At 36.8% G+C, this 20,623-nt stretch overlaps 1 long non-coding RNA gene across 1 annotated transcript; it reads right to left on the bottom strand.

The window, feature by feature from the left end:
* Positions 1-5,597: 5,597 nt before the first annotated feature.
* Positions 5,598-7,841, bottom strand: LOC125241817. The gene is made up of 3 exons (XR_007178769.1): positions 6,970-7,841; positions 6,672-6,860; positions 5,598-6,513 (listed from the first exon to the last, which is right to left on the bottom strand). It is a non-coding gene; the product is annotated as an uncharacterized LOC125241817 (long non-coding RNA).
* Positions 7,842-20,623: the final 12,782 nt, after the last annotated feature.

The raw sequence follows: 20,623 nt of genomic DNA, 5'->3' as shown, positions 1-20,623 counted from the left end.
ACAAGTGGAGAGCCAAGAACTTTCCCTGTTGGATCTTCTGCTATCTTTTGATCTAGATCACCATGTAATCCATTCTAGATTTCATGGCTCCTTGAAATATTGTCCTTTCCAAAATAACCACGCGCCCACATCGTCGGCAAATTGCTTATAGCCGCTGTATGTAAGACTGTAAATCAGCAGATTGAATAGAAGGCGATTGTTTTTTTCACCTTACTTCTCCAGGTAACCCAGGTTTGCTTAAATTTGCATGATCCTAATTTTGTTACTGATCTGATTCTGCAGGAAATGAAGCTTTTAATTCCATTCTCTGTGTTTCCAATCACTGGCAAATGTCAAACTTCATTTGATAGAATCGTGTTTTTTTTAAGTAGCCTAATATGTGTCCCACTGCTGTGTAAATGCCTCCTCTTCCTTCGTGCACTCATCACGGTTTGATGCCTGCTCCCGCTGTCCGAGTGATATCTCTATTTTTGGTCTGCCTTTGCCCTTGCGAAGCTGCGGTAACCATTCAGTTGCTACTTTTGCCCACCGATCAGGTGCAAACATGTCCTGCACGTATCGTATAGCACAGTGGTTTTCAAACTTTATGGTGTCACGGCCCTTTATGACTCCTTAATTTATACGCGGCCCCCATAGCTCTTTGCCAAATATTAGCTATATCAAGTATAATAAAACTGGTTTTGCAGATTTACTTTCTGATTAAATATGTTTGGCCATTGAAAGTAGCAAACGAGTATCTTGCCGCGATATCTTTGACGAAAACATAATTACAGCAGATAAAGTTAACGGATTTCTAGCAAAAATAGAGTTGTGGACAACGTGAACGTGAACGTAGAAATTCAAGAATTTAACTTCATGAAGTTAGAAAAAATCAAATCAGCCTGTCATAAGTTTCTCTTAAACCTAAACTTCGTGGCCCCTCAAGATACGTGCCGCGACCCCCCTGGGGGTCGCGACCCACACTTTGAAAATGGAAAATTATTCAGTGGTTCCAAGACGCAAAAAACAGAACCGCATTTCCTAATAAACTGTCTGCGTCCAACTCAAAATGCTGAGACCTATATGCCGGACGTTCATTTCCAGCATAGTTCAGTGTGTAAAGCTCTTTTTTTCCTCGGCACAGATAACGACGGTATTATTGGAATTTTGCTGAAGTTGTATGCTTTAATTTTCTCAAATTAAAGCATACAAAAGAGCCTCTCGTGAGCCTCTCGGTCACCGATGTAAATTCAGCTTTCTTACCCTTCTGGCGTAGACCCAACCTCATAAAAATCAACATTGGCGTGACTCGATCTGCAAACAAGTCCGTTATCATCATCATCATATCAGCCTTTTTTCGCCCACTGCTGAGCATAGGCCTATTTTCTAGTACGCTACTTGTCCCGATCCTGAGCTACTCTTAATCCAGTTATGACCCGCAATTTTCTGGATGTCGTCCACCCAGCGAGCCAACGGATGTCTAGCGCTACTTACATCTGTAAGCCGACACCATTCTGTTAAAATATTAGGCCACCTGCCATCGCTTTACCTAGCAATATGGGCCCCACACCCAACTCCATTTTAGTCTGGTTTTATGACGAAACTCACGTCTTGCACCTTGGTACGGAAACCAGCCTGCTCGAAAGGTTGGCATTCATCAATTCAAGTTCGTTTTATACTACTCCTTCTGTACTGTACCAAAAAGACTACGATTTGTAAATAAAGTAACCAACAATACGATATCTAGTTTATTAGTTTACATGGCATATCTTTGAGCACAGGCGGGCAAGTCAAAGGGTGGCCAAATGAGCAAAAGGCATTTCCAAATGAGTTTGATACAGCTATAGCCGACAATCGCGTTTGGCACAAAGTTCTTCTTTAATTTCATCATAAAGAAAGAGATGGTTGTAGATTCATGATCACTTAGAGAAGGAATCTTTTGACGGAAGCCAATATTGATCAAAAAAGATTTTGTGCCAGCAAAGGGTAACTATTTGGGTATCAGGGTACCTATACTCGAAAGTGTTTTTTCCTGTGTTCACTTATGTGTTATTTAATTCATATTTTATATAAAAGTATACGTGGTACACCAGTATTAATCAAAATTTCAAGAATAATAACAAATAAATGATTTTTATATAAGAAACATGAAATCAAGGTCACGATATAAGGTTTTTTATCGGGCACATTCTGCGGATCGAACAGTGAATACGAGTTAATAAATATCTCTTATTTATTATCATGTTTTATTAACACATACATTACTCAGCGTTGTGAACAGATAAGAAGCATAACTTTGGTTAATTTATATTCTAAGATGGAAAGCTAACCCACTGAGCATGAAACTTACAATAACTTGCAGTAAGTTTACATACCTCACATTTGTAAGTTTAGAATGTAAGGTCGGAGAAATATGACAACAACATTCAACTTATTGGTAATTTGAAACTTTCAGAAAATTAGTAGTGCTATATTATTGTAACATGACAAATGAAAACTAATATTATAATATTGCAAGGATGTTTTGATTACAAGTTATTTAAATGTTCATTTATTACATTGCTGCAACAAGGTATTAGCTATATTACATATGCAACGTTACAGCAACATTAACTTTTAAACATCAAGTTTTCAATGTTACTTCAATGTCTAAACTTAAAGTTTCCCAAATGTTCAAAATCAATATTACTGCAACTGACCACTTGAAATATTGGTTTTATGCAGTTGCTGCAATATCACAAATTAAGATTTACTTCAATAAAACCTTTTGATATAACCGGTATATTTATTTTGTAACATTACAGGTAATTATAAATACAATGTCACGGCAATTGTTTTTTTTAAGAATTAATTTCTCAATGTTGCACCAATTTTAAATAATAACGTTTATTAAACATTTAACATCAATATTGCAGTCATTGACCGTTTTAAATATATTTTTTATAATTTTGCTGCGTTATCACAAATTGATATTTCCTTTAATTAATCTATTTTAGAATCTATAAATATTACCCGTATCAAAATAGCATAACATCAGGGCAAATTATAAACACAATAGATGTTTTGAGCTATACCTATTAGATTTTTCAGATTGTTTTTTTACTGCTCGGTGGGTAGGTATTAGTGCGTTTTCACAATATCCGATTCGATATCGGATGTCGGACCGATATCCCATACATTACCGGCGCCATCTTGGATTTTTTCTATTGAAATCCTTCCGACATCCGATATCGGATCGGATAATGTGAAAACGGTCTTAGGGTAAGTTACATCAAGGACGAATTTCATTTCAAACCCCTACACCTTTTGAAAGACTTATGTTGGATATCCAACGACTCCATCACGAACCACTCAATAGATTCATCCCCAGCAGCATGCAGTTTATTACTTTCCATTAAAATCCTTCCGACATCCGATATTCGGATCGGATAATGTGAAAACGGCCTTACGTGTGCACCCTGGCAGGCATTAGTATGGTCGAGCGATGAACGATGTTGATGTTTTATCTTATCATTTATCGGGCGACCATACTTGCCTCCCTGATACGTAGCATAAAGTTTCCCAAATGTTCAAAATCAATATTACTGCAATTGACCACTTGAAATATTGGTTTTATGTAGTTGCTGCAATATCACAAATTAAGATTTACTTCAATAAAACCTTTTGATATAACCGGTATATTTATTTTGTAACATTACAGGTAATTATAAATACAATGTCACGGCAATTGTTTTTTTTAAGAATTAATTTCTCAATGTTGCACCAATTTTAAATAATAACGTTTATTAAACATTTAACATCAATATTGCAGTCATTGACCGTTTTAAATATATTTTTTATAATTTTGCTGCGTTATCACAAATTGATATTTCCTTTAATTAATCTATTTTAGAATCTATAAATATTACCCGTATCAAAATAGCATAACATCAGGGTAAATTATAAACACAATAGATGTTTTGAGCTATACCTATTAGATTTTTCAGATTGTTTTTTTACTGCTCGGTGGGTAGGTATTAGTGCGTTTTCACAATATCCGATCCGATATCGGATGTCGGACCGATATCCCATACATTACCGGCGCCATCTTGGATTTTTTCTATTGAAATCCTTCCGACATCCGATATCGGATCGGATAATGTGAAAACGGTCTTAGGGTAAGTTACATCAAGGACGAATTTCATTTCAAACCCCTACACCTTTTGAAAGACCTATGTTGGATATCCAACGACTCCATCACGAACCACTCAATAGATTCATCCCCAGCATGCAGTTTACTTTCCATTAAAATCCTTCCGACATCCGATATTCGGATCGGATAATGTGAAAACGGCCTTAGTGACCGGCGACACCAGAGCGTCGCGTGTCTCGGGGCGCGCAACGGGCGTCCGCGCCACGCCGCCTCAGTGTAATTCAAAAAACGTCTCCTCAGTACATTTTGTATAGGAAGGACGTAATTAAGGCAGCGTTCCCACTTATGCGTCGCGTGTCTCGGGGCGCGCAAAGGGCGTCCGCGCCACGCCACCTGAGTGTAATTCAAAAAGCGTCTCCTCAGTACATTTTGTATAGGAAGGACGTAAGGCGCGCCGCCAAGCGGCGCGGCGCGCGCCCCGCCGCCGCCACGCCACCTGGGGCGCGTCTTACGTCTTTCCTATACAAAATGTACTGAGGAGGCGTTTTTTGAATTACACTGAAGCGGCGTGGCGCGGACGCCCGTTGCGCGCCCCGAGACACGCGACGCTCTGGTGTGGCCGGTCACTAAGACGCGCCCCCGGTTGCGTGGCGGCGGCGTGGCGCGCGCCGCGCCGCTTGGCGGCGCGCCTTACGTCCTTCCTATACAAAATGTACTGAGGAGACGCTTTTTGAATTACACTCAGGTGGCGTGGCGCCGACGTCCGTTGCGCGCCCCGAGACACGCGACGCTCTGATGTGGCCGGTGCCTTACGTGTGCACCCTGGCAGGCATTAGTATGGTCGAGCGATGAACGATGTTGATGTTTTATCTTATCATTTATCGGGCGACCATACTTGCCTCCCTGATACGTAGCGGCGTGTGCATCAGTGGGTTCGGGCCAAGCCACGTACATACCACATAATATTGTATCGTCACTACTTTAAAAAAAAACTTGTATCTTCGTCTGTCAATGAAAAGAAAATTGTATTAAGTATGTATGGAATGCATATAGACTTACTGTGTTTTAACTTTGAGAAGCAGGGTGAGATACGAGATTTTTTCAAAGTAGTGACGATATATTATATTGTGGAACTGGTAAAGCTAGGAACATATTATGGGTCTCGACCGCGGACGCGATCTGGATAATGATTATACACTGAATTGTGCAAACTATCGATTGTCGGTCATGCACGTGCAATCGCAGACGTCCGCGCAATATATTCCTAGCTTCATTGTGTGATAGCGTTCCCTTAAGGGCCACTTGTACCACCCGCTTAACTCAAGGTTAGTGGACTGTCAAATTCCATATAAAATGGTGGGTTAACCTCGGATTTTCGGTGGTGCAAGTGACCCTTACTGTCATTTAGGTTCAGGTTCCCAATAGTTGGTACTCTTATAAGATGGTGAAGGGTACCGTTTAGGCCTGGCTAATCAGAACAACAACAGCGTTTCCAATAGGATTTATTAAGACAACACAGAGCTATACACAAGTTTAGACGTTTAGAATCTGAATTTATATTTTCGTTAGTCAGACACACAAACACTGCTTATTCAACAACAACTACGAACAATATATTTAATCTTATAATTAAATCTTAAAACCCTAAAGACTAAAACTAACACAAGCAGGTTATAACTAAATATAAAAAACCCCCTCAGATCCCCTGCCTCCGGCATAGACCCAAGAATGCTTGCGGCGTTTCCCCTTTGCACCGCCAGACTCAACCTCTGAGCAAAGAAGGAACCCGCTATTTGGTCCCCCGAGAAGGCGTTCCGACACCTTTTTAATAAAATTTTTGGACAAGTTTAGAAAAATAGTCTTTATGTATTAATGTGGTCTAGTAACACTAATGCCATAGGTGAGTGGTATATCTTGTACACTGTCTTTGCTTACACTGAACTGCACTTTCACTATTTGACGCGATGGTAGCGGGTGTACCAAAGACAGTATTATAGTTGAGATTTTATTTGTTGAATTTATTTAGTCTTCACATTAACAACTCTTTCTCTAAGGCCCACATGCCCTCTCCTGTTCTTCGATGGCCCATTGTTGGTTTTTATTTGCATATTATTCCCATAATCACAGGACACGGCAAGGAAGTGAAGAAGTGGCAGCATGGGCACACATTGGGCAGACACAATAACATCTCTGACAAAGACCACTGCAGGCTAGCATGCACCGGGCCCAGGATTGAGTGGCGTGAAGAGCACTGGTAAAGAATGGCCTCATTCGTCATGTCCCTCAGCCACAAGGATACAACAAAGAAGAGAATTATTCTTCTAAAATTTACTTCTGCAGCTCATTAATTTCCATTTTCGACTCTGCTACTTTTTCAACCGGCCGCTTACATTTTGGTTTACCTATAACAAAGTAATGTTTTAGAATAGTACTGCATAAAAACAAAAAAAAAATTGTTCACAAATTTTTCTAAGTCCTTTTGCTATACTCTGACCGTGTATAATAATACATTTATTGAGAAACAAATGTCAGTGTTTATCATATAAAAAAATGCCCTCACCATGATTTGAGCCTGAAGCCTTAATTAAGCACAGGGTCACTACACTGCCGAGACATGTCATATTAACAAATAACAACCGCTACATGAAGCAGAATATTTTCTTGTTCTCAATGAGGCCGGCTGCCTTAAGACCATATTGTCACAGTCTTAACATGCTTCCCTCAAATCCTCAATCATTCTGTGAATCCACTGCAAAATAGAAGAGGTAGTTTGATTAACAATATTATATTAATTAAACCTGAAGTTTGGCAATATGCGTACAATTCATACTAGAAGAAAGAATATGTTTCATACGTACATAAGGTATTCTTTGGAGGACAAACAGGTGTTTTTTTTAGCTTAAGAATAGTGAAAAAACCAATTATGTACAATAATATAAATTGTAAATAATGTCAAAGAAAAGATTCTGACATTATTTCAGTGTTGCCAGGTCCAATTTGAATAAAATCAGAAGACACGTGTCCTAAAAATCAGGAGACATAAATAATTCGTCACTACTTTAAAAAAAAACTCATATCTTCGTCTATCAATGAAAAGAAAATTGTAGTAAGTATGTATGGAATGCATATAGACTTACTGCGTTTTAACTTTGAGGAACAGCGTGAGATACGAAATTTTTTAAAAGTAGTGACGAATTGGCTCGAAAGTCATAGATTGATAAAGCCTGAGAGCCTAATAAAGAGAGAAATATAATATGAGAACTATTCTTCATACTAAACTGCAATGTCACCCCATACATCAGAATAAACAGCGCCCTCTTGACAATAATAGTCATATATTTCTGGTCAGGCTTTAGTATTATTATTCGATAACTTTATTTTCACAATTATTTGCAACATTTACATTAATAAAATTATTTAAAGAAAATTATGGCCAAGCAAATACTGTCGTTTAAAAAAGGCGCCTAATTCAAATTTTCTATGGCACAATAAACCTTCGCCCATGTTTCAAATTTGGCGCTTATTTTAGTATTTCGTAGTCAACTAGGAATCCTTATAGTTTCGCCATATTTGTCTGTCTGTCTGTCCATCCGCCCGTCCGTCCTGGACTGGAAACCGCTGAAATTTGCTTTTGCTGAGATGCAAAAATAAAAAGTGGAAAAAATAAATAATAATATAATATAATAAGTTTTATTAGGGTTCGGTTGCAATCTGTCATTTTTACCAGTAAAAGATAGGGTCTAAATAGCCATGAAAAAATAATGCCATGACATGAGGTGGGGTCCGTAGCCGTACCCTTCCATTCGATCTTGAAAGTCATTTTTTTTAGTTTTTCGTAAATAACTCGTAAACGGTGGCCCACAACAAAAAAATATGTTGAACAAAAACTATCTACATAAAATTTCCTACAAGAAAGGTTGTGTACGTTTTTTGGATAGGATCAATATATAAATGGATAATTTAGTAAGAAAGTTTTTTTTTAATCGATTACATGCTCCGTTTTTCGTCAATACCTCGTAAACGGTGGCCCACAGCAAAAAAATATGTTAAACAGATAATATCTACATAAAATTTCCTATAAGAAATGTTATATAGGTTTTTACGCTAGGATAATTTTTTTAGTTGGAAAGTATTTTTAAATAGATTACATGGGCCGTTTTTTGTTGATAACTCAAAAACGGTGGCTCACAGCCAAAAATAATGTTACACAGAATTAATCTACATAATATTAAAAAAGTTTATGTAGATTAATTCTGTATAACATTATTCTTGGCAGTGAGGACCCTGGGAAATTTTTGACGCCGCCTTTTTTTTTTTTCAAAATGGCCGACTTTACGTAGAGTGCTCAAATTTTGGTCGTTGAATCTCTTAGCGGCCTTGATTCGAATGAAATTAAAAAAAATAGCCGGGGGGTGCTCGACCAAATGTCATACAGGTCTCGGAGTAGAAAAAAGTTGCATTAAAAAAAAAATCAAAATGGCCGACCTTTTTTTTTAATAATTTCAAAATGGTCCTAGTGCGCTGAGATTTGGCACACGGGTGGAAGGTTGCCTCAAAATTTATATTCAAAAAGAAAATCTTGAAAAATTCAAAATGGCGGCCTTTGAGGGCTAATTGAAATTTGTATGGAGGTTTGTCTTTTAATTACCACAGGTCCGTAACGGTACAAAGAAGTGAAAAGTGCTAAAACAAATGTTATACAGTCACCTCAGGTCCACTAAATAGCATTTTTAAAAAATCAAAATGGCCGACTTTTTTTTTGAAAAATTTCAAAATGGTCCGAGCGCACTGAAACTTGGCAGATGCGTGTACAGTCGCCCAAAGATTAGTATACAAAAACAAAATTTTGAAAAATTCAAAATGGTGGCCTTTGAAGACTGATTGAAATTTGTATGGAGGTTTTTTTTAATCCCCATAGCTCCGTAACGGTAGGAAAAAGGTTAAAAGTACTTAAACTAATGTTGTATGTAGTTAGTTATCTGAGGTCCATCGAATAGCATTTAAAAAATTTCAAAATGGCCGACTTTGAATTGTTATTTTTTTATCTTCGGTCCGAGCGCGCTAAAATTTTTCACGTGGTAAGAACGGGGTCCAAAAATAGGAATGAGAAAAATTTTTTTTGGAAAAATCAAATGCCCTCGGGCCCCGCGCACCTTTAAAAAACTAGTCCATTTATATATTGATCCTATCGAAAAAACGTACATAACCTTTCTTGTAGGAAATTTTATATAGATATTTTCTGTTTAACATATTTTTTTGCTATGGGCCACCGTTTACGAGTTATTTACGAAAAACTAAAAAATTGACTTTCAAGATCGAATGGCAGGGTACGTCATGGCACCCACCCACCCACCTCATGTCATGGCATTATTTTTTCATGGCTATTTAGACCCTCATGTTTTACTGGTAAAAATGACAGATTGCCTCAAGAACCTTTTTTGGATTTTTTTACCACTTTGCACGGTTCTGGCGCGGTGAAGAACCCGGCCAAATTATCTGGCATGAACACTATACGACTTCTGAGGAACTCTACTTTCACTTTTTAATAATTCCAGGTTGCCTCAAACACCTTTTTTGGGCCCAAAAAATTAAATCTTTAATTCATAGCTCGATAAAGCCCCACTCCCCAGCTGCCAGACTTGCAGACCTGATGTGGGTTATGATTGGAGAAGCATCTGAGCACCTTTCCAGGTTGCCTCAAGGACCTGCTCAAAAATCCTGCCAGCTCTTGGACCAAAACGCAAACTGTGGGATGTTTTATCTCGCAGTTAATTTATTTATTGATTAGCTATACTTTAGTTAGACATTGTTAAACAGACCCTAAATATTTTTAACGTCGTCAAAAGATTTTAACAGTGTATTCCTGACCACTTTTAGAGACTATATTGTCATGTACCTACTTATACTTTTTTGGACATCGCTTAGCTTCAGAGTTACTATCAATTGAAAAAAAATCTAATTGTTAGGCTTCCCACAGACAGTCTTAAAAATTCATAATCTTAAAAAAAACTTGTATGCAATCTGACAGTTCAAACTGACACTGACAAGACACTGACAGATCTGTCAGTGTCAATTGCATACAAATTTTTTTTAAGATTATGAATTTTTAAGACTGTCTGTGGGAAGCCTTACTCAGTAAAAAAGATCTTTTTAAGGGAGTTGATGCCACTATGGAGATTAGTTTCACTGAGGTTTCACTATCCTCATTGATAAATGTCAAAAAGTGAAAAGTAAAATCTTTCAAGAATTATGTTTTTAGAAAAAAAGTTAAAACTCGTTTCAAGAATTATGTTTTTAGAAAAAAAAGTTAAAACTCGTTTCAAGAAAAACGAGAAGCGAATTATATTATGCTGGGTCGAAACTTCGAAGCACGATTTTGTACTGAAAAACGTCATAAGTATAGTATATTCAAACTTGCATTATCATTTAATACATTATAATTATTTTATTTGAGATGCTTTTACACTTTTACTCCGTGTTGAAAATAAATCACAATAAATATTAAAAGATAAACATTAAAACATACAAAATAATATTTGTCAGTAATTTCTAAATCCTTCATTGATCATTTCACGTAAATTAATATTTTCTTCTTTGAATACCTACACTTATAAATTATATGCCAGAGACTAATTACTAAGGGGGGTTTCTTATTAAATACAACTTATATGTATATACCCGTCCTAGCGAAATCACGATATGCATTTTCGCCACTGACGGTGACGCAACTAAATAATATTATTATGAAAGTTACGGGCTCTGAATATTATAAATATAATTTTCCCTCTGTTTCTGAGAACGGTTTTAGAGTTGGCAACCCCGGACCGCGACGCGCCGCGAGCGACTGAAGGACTTGTATCCATGGTCTGGAAATAAATTAAAAAAAAAACGGCGGACGCCAATGCCGCCATCTTCTATCGTGTCGTGCGTGCTGTGCTGCTGTGTGAACTTGAAATAAATCCGCTAGCTGAAGCTAGCTGACCGGATCGGAAAAATGGTGAGATTTGCTATTTAATTACCCATTTACAGCCTATGTGGCAGTTAACTATTCGATAGCTTATTGAGTTTATTGTGGGACTAGGTTGGTTTCTGGCGTTCCCACTTAAGCGTTGCGTGTCTCGGGGCGCGCACTGAATCGGCGTGAATCCCCAAGATATCATATTACAGAAAAAAGGCTCGCCACCGGACTACCGACATGGCGCATTACGCGATTTATTTTAAACATTCTAATTCAATATAATTTTTCACTGTGTTCAGGTTCAGGGTTCTTTTTGTTGCCCCATGCCCCATCATCTGCCGCCATCCTGGACAAGTCGGCGATCAATAACAGGACCCGGCCTGCGAGCAATGGCCAATGAAGTCTATCCCAGTGCCACGTCATCAAGTCATCACGCAGTCGTCGGGTGCAAATGACGCGGCGGATCTTTCTCAAGCTTAGAAAGGTAGTTGTGCATTTATACGTCTATTTTGATTCCCTTTTCGACTGTCAAATTCCATATGAAATGGTGGGTTAGCCTCGGGTTAACCCTCCATTTTCGGTGGTGCAAGTGACCCTTAGGTATGTAGTCAGTTGTGATTGCTTGATATTACAACTTGACAATAAAAAGCCGTCGAGAGTACAATATTTGTATCTTATCTACAACATTTATATTTGTATTTTATTGTGTACCAAGTATAAAAACGTCACGTAAATAATCCAAAATGACCCTTTGATAGTCCGAACTCAGCTTAATTAACCTAAGAGATGTGTAGCGTTTGCGTAGCATTTGATATTTGGGTGCATTTAATTGCAAATTATTTGTGTGTGTTCATAAATATTCCTGGGTTTTCTCATTAACTGTTTCTGCACCTCCCTCCCTGTTATTTGCACTTGTTTTATATAGCCCACGTACCGGACATTTCAGATGGTTGTGGCCCAGAGCCCCGCTACTTCGTGCCAGGCCATTCTCCAACTGCAGATCCATGTGTCATCGCGACAGTGCACTCACTCACCTTGTTTGGCCCGATGGAATTTGGTTAGCTTGCACATTTTACCCTTCTCTTCATTTATTTATTTCTGTATTTTTATTCAGTAAATACAAAATGTCGGACAATGACAGTAGTGATAACGAGAGCAAGGAGATTGACAAAGCAAAACTTAAATAAAAATTGCCTTTAAAAATAATCTGCCATATTTTTAAACCCAATTTCTATTTAAGAAGTCTCATTGAAATTTATAATGATCATATGAGTTGACCTTGATGTCAGTCGACACGTTTTCATTTAATTTCCATATCAGCAAATCATTCAAATTCGTTTTGAGAGTTTAAAAAGAAGCTGATTTGACTAGAAGGAAAGTAGCCTATAATAAGGATGTATTGATAAATAATCATCTCAACCTCACATCATTTTTAGGGTGCTGTAGTCAACTAGGAACCCTTATAGTTTCGCCATGTCTGTCTGTCCGTCCGTCCGTCCGCGGATAATCTCAGTAACCGTTAGCACTAGAAAGCTGATATTTGGTACCAATATGTATATCAATTACGCCGACAAAGTGGTAAAATAAAAAGTGGAAAAAAAGTGTTTTGTTAGGGTACATGTAAAGTGTGTCGCTTAACACATTGGACGCCGCGTACCCGACAATCGGGTACTCGTAAACTTTACTCAGATGCCGGCATACCCGATAGTCGAGCAAGAGCTATAAACCTTCACGCGACGCCAACGTACCCGATAGTCGGGCAAGCTTTGCATCTTCGCTACCTCAGGGCTGCCACTGACTGTCTTCTGATTATAATGTACTTATGTGGTCGAAAAGTTGGTACAGTTGATTATTATATTTATTAATTCACTTTGTATTTCTATTTACTTTACCTAATGCGATTACAAAATAATAATTCTTATTAGTTGGTTACGTTAAATCGCATACACGGGTATGTATCAATAGGAGTTAGAATTTTCGTAAATCGTACAACCTAATTTGTGTTTACGAATATTTAAGAGTGATAAAGTAGGTACTCATAGGATTATTTTAGTGAAACAAAATTCGGAGAAAAATAAACCAAAAAATTCAACTAAGAACCTAACAACATTCTAATTTCTAAGCGGCAGTTCTCAGAAAAAGACAATAGGTAAGTCATAAAATAGCAACTGCGTGGAAGCAAAACAAGTAGCTTTGAATAAAATATTAAATAAATAAATAAATAAATAAATATCTATTTGAAGTTAGCGACTCGGGTTTTTCACACCGGTCACGGTGTAAAATTTGCAATCTGAGCCATTCCGTAATGGTTTGTGATGTGCTTTGGACGTTGTTGTGTTGTGTTAATTTTTATTTTGACGACTATCGGCTTGTTTCTGGACAACTGTGACTTCTGCTTTCTTACTGGACTTTGTGGTTTTGCCTCTGATTGGAATTGATAATTAATTTGGTTGTTTCTACTACGACGATGGCGAATGCTCGTGGTCCTGATGACATTGAGCGAGACTTAATAAATATATTCGGCGAGGATGCAGTAGTTGATGAGCACAACTCTCAGCCACAATTACGCGAAGAGGAGTTAACTTCACTGTTGAATTTAGGAATTTCGTACATTAGCAATTTTGATTTTCGATGTCATGTCTTTCGGAATTTCGTACTTAGAACATTTGATTTTCGACATTGTGCTACGCACTCTTTCATTTTATGCACGTATACGAAAGTTACTTGGCACAGCCCTGAGCGTCCGCCGCTTGCCCGACTATCGGGTTCGCGGCGTCCGGCATTGAGTTGCACGTCGTTGCCCGACTATCGGGTACTGTCGGTTTCTGGGGTATTGTTCGAAATTTAGCCTGGTTGCGAAAGTGTTAACTTCAAAAGTGGGTAAATCCATTCTGCTAAAAGGTTTATTTTATATAAAATGTAATATGATCTGAAAGATAATTAACCTTATAGCAAAATGGATTTACCCACGTTTGAAGTTGAGCGACACAAGTGGGGACTGATTTTTTTTTTCATTCCAACCCCAACGTGTGATATATTGTTGGATAAGTATTTAAAAATCAATATGGGCTTACTAAAATCGTTTTTTGATAATATTAATATTTTCGGAAACAATCGCTCCTACAGGAAAAAAAGTGTGTCCCCCCCCTCTAACTTTTGAACCATAATATGTTTAAAAAAAAACCGGCCAAGAGCGTGTCGGGCCACGCTCAGTGTAGGGTTCCGTAGTTTTTCGTATTTTTCTCAAAAACTTCTGAACCTATCAAGTTCAAAACAATTTTCCTAGAAAGACTATAAATTTCTACTTTTGTGATTTTTTTCATATTTTTTAAACATATGGTTCAAAAGTTAGAGGGGGGGGGGGGATGCACTTTTTTTCCTTTAGGAGCGATTATTTCCGAAAATATTAATATTATCAAAAAACGATTTTAGTAAACCCTTATTCATTTTTAAATACCTATCCAACAATATATCACACGTTGGGGTTGGAATGAAAAAAAATATCAGCCCCCACTTTACATGTAGGGGGGGTGCCCTAATAAAGCATTTTTTTCCATTTTTTATTTTTGCACTTTGTTGGCGTGATTGATATACATATTGGTACCAAATTTCAGCTTTCTAGTGCTTACGGTTACTGAGATTATCCGCGGACGGACGGACGGACGGACAGACAGACATGGCGAAACTATAATGGTTCCTAGTTGACTACGGAACCCTAAAAACCGGCCAAGAGCGTGTCGGGCCACGCTCAGTGTAGGGTTCCGTAGTTTTCCGTATTTTTCTCAAAAACTACTGAACCTATCAAGTTCAAAATTTCATATTTTTTACCCATATGGTTCAAAAGTTAGAGGGGGGGGACGCACTTTTTTTCCTTCAGGAGCGATTATTTCCGAAAATATCAATATTATCAAAAAACGATCTTAGTAAACCCTTACTAATTTTTAAATACCTATCCAACAATATATCACACGTTGGGGTTGGTTTGAAAAAAATATCAGCCCCCACTTTACATGTAGGGGGTTACCCTAAAAAAAACATTTTTTTCCATTTTTTATTCTTGCACTTTGTCGGCGTGATTGATATACATATTGGTACTAAATTTCAGCTTTCTAGTGCTAACGGTTACTGAGATTATCCGCGGACGGACGGACAGACAGACATGGCGAAACTACTACTACGGAACCCTAATATAAAAAAAAATACTAAAGTAGAACTTTATAAAGACTTTCTAGGAAAATTTGTTTTGAACTTGATAGGTTCAGTAGTTTTGGAGAAAAATACGGCAAACTACGGCCGGAAAGCGTGGCCCGACACGCTGTTGGCCGGTTTTTTTTAGACTTTACTCTTAATAACAAATCTCGTAAGTCGATTAAATTTATTGTAGACCATGTTTCAACAAATTTGAGAGCCTTGAATACGCTTAGGGAGCGCACTGACATGTGGGTCACTCTTATAATATATATAGTTGTCCAAAAACTGGACAGTGTAACTAACTAGCATTAAGTGGGAAGTCTACTTTCCTTTTAGTAAATTCAGCGTGTGCTATTCTGCGGCGCGGCGGCGATGCCTTCAACTAGGGCTTGCATTCCGGAATTCCGGAATCTCGAAATTCCGGAATTTCGGACAATTTTTCCGATATTACAGTTCCGGAATTGAAACACATAATCCCGAAAATTCCGGAGTTGAAAAAAGATATATTTTTGGACGAAAACGTGTAATATCAGCCTGGTTATTTTACAAAACTACCACCGCATCTATAAAAGATATGTAAATTCATTAAGTTAGACACTCCTCGGATTCAGGTAGTACCTATTTTATGACCAAAGGGTTGCATCCAGGGCTAGTTAGAGCGAGATAGTGTAGTTTTAACCCGCTAATATTATACCATTGTCACTTTCTGGTTTTGCTCTCAATTGTTTTAGCTAATAAGTGAAATATATAATCATTTTAAAGTAAATATTTGTTGTAGAAAGTTTTGTTTTGTGATAATTTAAAATTACTAGCCGGGAGTTGAGTGTTATGCTCGAATACTGAAGGACAATTAAACATAAATAAATAACATTAGGTACATTATTAATATTATTATTTTATTGGCGTTATTTATGCTCAATTTATTAGATCGAACTTAAATTTCAGTAATAATCTAAATTAATCGGTATTAAAGGGGCATAAACTCAAAATTTTACTGCTTTTCTCATAGCACTGAATATTTTAGGCATAAAGTCTTAAGTTCAGAAGCAAATCGTAGTATTTGGTATTACATTCATTCACAAGCATAACGTCGTAGTTACTTTATACACTTTTCACAAAGTTGTGTCCATATTTTACTAAACTCTATCTAAGTCTATTACCACTTACCACAAAATCAAAAGATTTGAGAAGCAAATGTATGGAAAATGATGTATATAAAAGAATGATTTATTTTTTTACAAAAAAATAAGGTGTAGAGGTACATGTAGGTACCTAGGAATAAATTATAAAATCTGTCTTTTTGGGCTAGCTTGGATATCTTTTGTCCCTACTCGAGTCTGATAAAGGTAATTCAATATTTCTTTCATTACAGTTATGTGAACAAGACGTTATGCAATTCTTGTAAATTATTACTTTTGTATTATTTCGATGCTCAATGGATTAAAAAATAACTTTAACGTTGACCACTATCAGAAAACTCGCACTAAAACCTCGTTTGTATCGTTAACTGTAGTTCGAAATACCTTGCAAGACCGATTTTGACGCAAATTACTAAAATGAAAATTTCAGTGTTATATGCCTTTCAGGTACGGAGTTATTGTCTTAAACGTCGATTTATAACAAATTTCAGTTTAAAATTGTATTATTTCATCAAAAATCCACCAGAAAACCGAACCAAAAAAAAATTGTTCAATTCCGGAACTAGTTCCGGAATTCCGGAATTGAAGTCCAATCTCGAAAACCAGTTCCGGAATTGAAAACCGTCCGATATTGCAAGCCCTACCTTTTATTATGTACGTATTGAAAAAATCATTACAACTTAGTAATTTTATGTACTTTCAGTAGTTCCGCATTCCACCTGAACCTTATGAGCAGGGAGCGTACTTTTCGTGCCGATTACATCAATTTGACGTCACGCTCCATATAGGGTGATCACAAATTGTATCATTGTTAATTATTAATCATTAGTCATCAATATCATTTTAAGTTATGAATTTATTTGCATGGTAATGAATGCAAGAAGGATGGTGTGCTTTACGTTAGAGAGAAATTCTCTTTTCTACGTATTTATTGTAATGTGTTGTTAACAATACTATTTAATTAAATTTATTTATAAAAACAAATCAAATAATTTTATTCACGTTTCACATTTCAAGTAGGTATTATTTATGCCACATGTAAATGGACTACTGTATTTGAAGTAATTTGTATATGATTAAAATAATTGACGAGTAATGATTAATAATTTACAATAAACTATTTGGGATCACCCAATTTGGAGCGTGATGTCAGATTAATGTCATCGGCATGAAAAGTACGCTCCCTGCTTATGAGCTATTATGTCAGGAGGTGTACAGGTAAGTGAGACGGAGATATGTCCCTTCCACGCTCAAAGCCCATTATTTCGTTGCCCCCTATACTGGCCTCCTAAAGCCGAAAAGCGCTATCTCAAACGGAAATCCACAGATAACTTATAAAGTACTAGCTTTTGCCCGCTGCTTCGCTCGCGTTAGAAAGAGACAGAAAGTAGCCTATGTCACTCTCCATCCCTTCAACTATATCCACTTAAAAAATCAATCACCACGTCAAATCGTCAACTCGTTCACGTCAATTCGTTCGAATTCGTTGCTCCGTTTTGCCGTGAAAGACGGACAAACAAACAGACACACACACTTTCCCATTTATAATATTAGTATGGATCTATAACTGACAGTTCCATTTCCAAAATCATTTGGTTTTGAGATAGCGCCACTCGGCTTAGCGGGGCAGTATAGGTCAGCAATTCCCGTCAACTTTGTACAATGCCACGTCAGCAAATTTTAATTGATCCTATTTTGTTACCAACATTTTGTAATATAATTCGACTTTCGTAAGATATATACAGGATAATTTTTATAATTAAGAAAATATAGATACTAGAGAACCCTAATGACGAAATAAAACTTAATAAAATCTCAATTTATCAACAAAATCTTGGTAACAAAATAGGAATTAATAAAAACAAATTTAACTTTTCCCTTAATTTTTGTATAAACTTTTCGAGAACTGCTGAGGTACAGTCATAAACATAATACGTACATTTAGTTGCATTTCATTAACATTATGGTGCCGCCTCCGCAGAGTAGCACACAAATCAGCTTCTTTTTAAGTTTGCTAATTATGGAAATAGTAGGAATTTGTGTTTAGTGACGTCACGGTCAACTCTTTTAGCATGGTGCATTGGGGTAATTTCGAAGCACAGAAATGCTCGGGTAATTTCGAAAGGGGAATATTGATATGATGATGGAAATAATGGTGATTTTTCTGTGACTTTCGAAATTACCCTAATGCACGCTATCAGACATATTCAATAGAAATTTGATTTAAAAATTACTTTTGCGAATGTGTTTCTTATAATTATCTAATGCTTCATTTGTAATTTTGTATGGTATAAAATATTTTAAGTACAGGAAAATTCCATGTACAAAACCACAATTGCAAAGTATCCTCTTGAAGACTTATCAGTTTCTAAGAAATCGTCAGACGTATTGGAGACTGTGCAGGATGCGAGCTCCAAAAGCGCTCAGGCAAATAATAATAATAATCATACATACATACATACATACAATCACGCCTGTATCCCATGAAGGGGTAGGCAGAGCACATGAAACTACTCAAGTTTCAGTGCCACTCTTGGCAAATAAGGGATCGATAGAAAACGAAAGTGTGACATAAATAGTGTGTAATAAACGATAGTGTGTAATAATAATCAATAAAGTTAAATCATACAAAATATCATAAATCCTTCATCTCATCAGCGGCAAACTCATGTTTCACGTGTACAATCAGAATTATAGATTTAATGAATTTAATTTTTTGCAGGTATGTCACCTGAGGCGAGGAGTAGGTGCGTGTGCGAACGGCCTTAGTGACGCCTCTACAGCGCGACGGGTGTATTCTCCTCAAATATGAGAAGGAGCTCGGGTCCTGCGGGCTCTTAACCGTCGTAGTATTCACGCAGTGTTTTAAAATAGTGTTTGTGTGTATTATGATAACATATGTTCAATTCAAATGTCTAACACTACATAAGTATACATATCATTTTTCATTAGTATGGTGCTGTTTTTGCGGTCTGAAGAAAAAACTTCAAATAAAATAATTATGTTGTCTGTATATCCATGTTTTTGTTTTACAATCAATGATTTTTGTGTGAGGTAGTTTTTAAGTTTGACTTTTTCGTTTCTAGTTATTTTGATCATACATAATCATTAAAATTATGCTGGGAAGTATCTGTAAGCTGCGCACGGATCCGAACCTGTCGAGCATACTCGCGCGCGAGCCTTTGGCTGTCGGATTTTGGAGAGAATCTAGCTTGTTTCAATCGAATCGCGATCGAATCAAGCGAGATCTCTTTGAACCGGCAGCTGGCAGCCGCACGAGGCTCGCTCAGGCTCACGAAGATTGCAGAGCACCTTGCGTGCAGTTATATTTGCGACGTCCTACCAACCACAAAAATCACGTTCCCTGAAATATCCCTATGAAATATTGTGTGAACGGTTCACGAGTGACTTGCACAAAACGTGCATCTAGTAAATTGCAGCAATATTATTATTTCACTAAACGAATAAACTGCCAGTGATTCGTTGACACAACATACCAAATATAACCATAGCAGAAGTTTCAAATGAAACATTATGAGAGCTACTTTTAGGTACATTACAAGTGTAACTTGCAAGGAACTTCACAAGAGTTATTAAAGCAATGTTACATTAGTAACTTATTAAAAGGTATCTGTGAAAAGTTAATACAATATAAAACTTTAAACTTATTGGTGTATTGTAAATGTAACATTGCCGTAATGAATAGCGTGTAAGTTACGTACAAGTTGCATAATGTGCTATTGTTGCAATGTACAGAAATGAAACTTGCAAGGAACTTCACAAGAGTTATTTAAAGCAATGTTACATTTGTAACTTATTAAAAGGTATCTATGAAAAGTTAATACAATATAAAACTTCAAACTTATTGGTATATTGTAAATGTAACATTGCCGTAATGAATAGCGTGTAAGTTACGTACAAGTTGCAAATGTGCTATTGTTGCAATGTACAAAAATGAACTTCTTAAAAGTTTTCGTCGTAACTTTCTAGTAAGTTGATATTTCAATGTATCAGCAACATTGCTATTCAAAGTTATAGAAAGTTGTAAAAATCCGATCTGGGAAACTTACAGGGTTTATCTACAGCGCGGCCGAATTCGTTTAACATCAATATGGCTCCAACGTTGCTCAAACGTTGCAAGCTTGCATATAGTTTTATATTATGCCCATTTAAACTTTATTTCAAGTATATTCTCTCGTTTAAACAATCCTTCTGGTGTTTTGG

This window comes from Leguminivora glycinivorella, chromosome Z (assembly GCF_023078275.1).
Source record: "Leguminivora glycinivorella isolate SPB_JAAS2020 chromosome Z, LegGlyc_1.1, whole genome shotgun sequence".
Classification (NCBI taxonomy): Eukaryota; Metazoa; Arthropoda; class Insecta; order Lepidoptera; family Tortricidae; genus Leguminivora; species Leguminivora glycinivorella.
The sequence above is the reverse complement of the archived record's forward strand: the minus strand, read 5'-3'. Positions and strand labels throughout refer to the sequence as shown.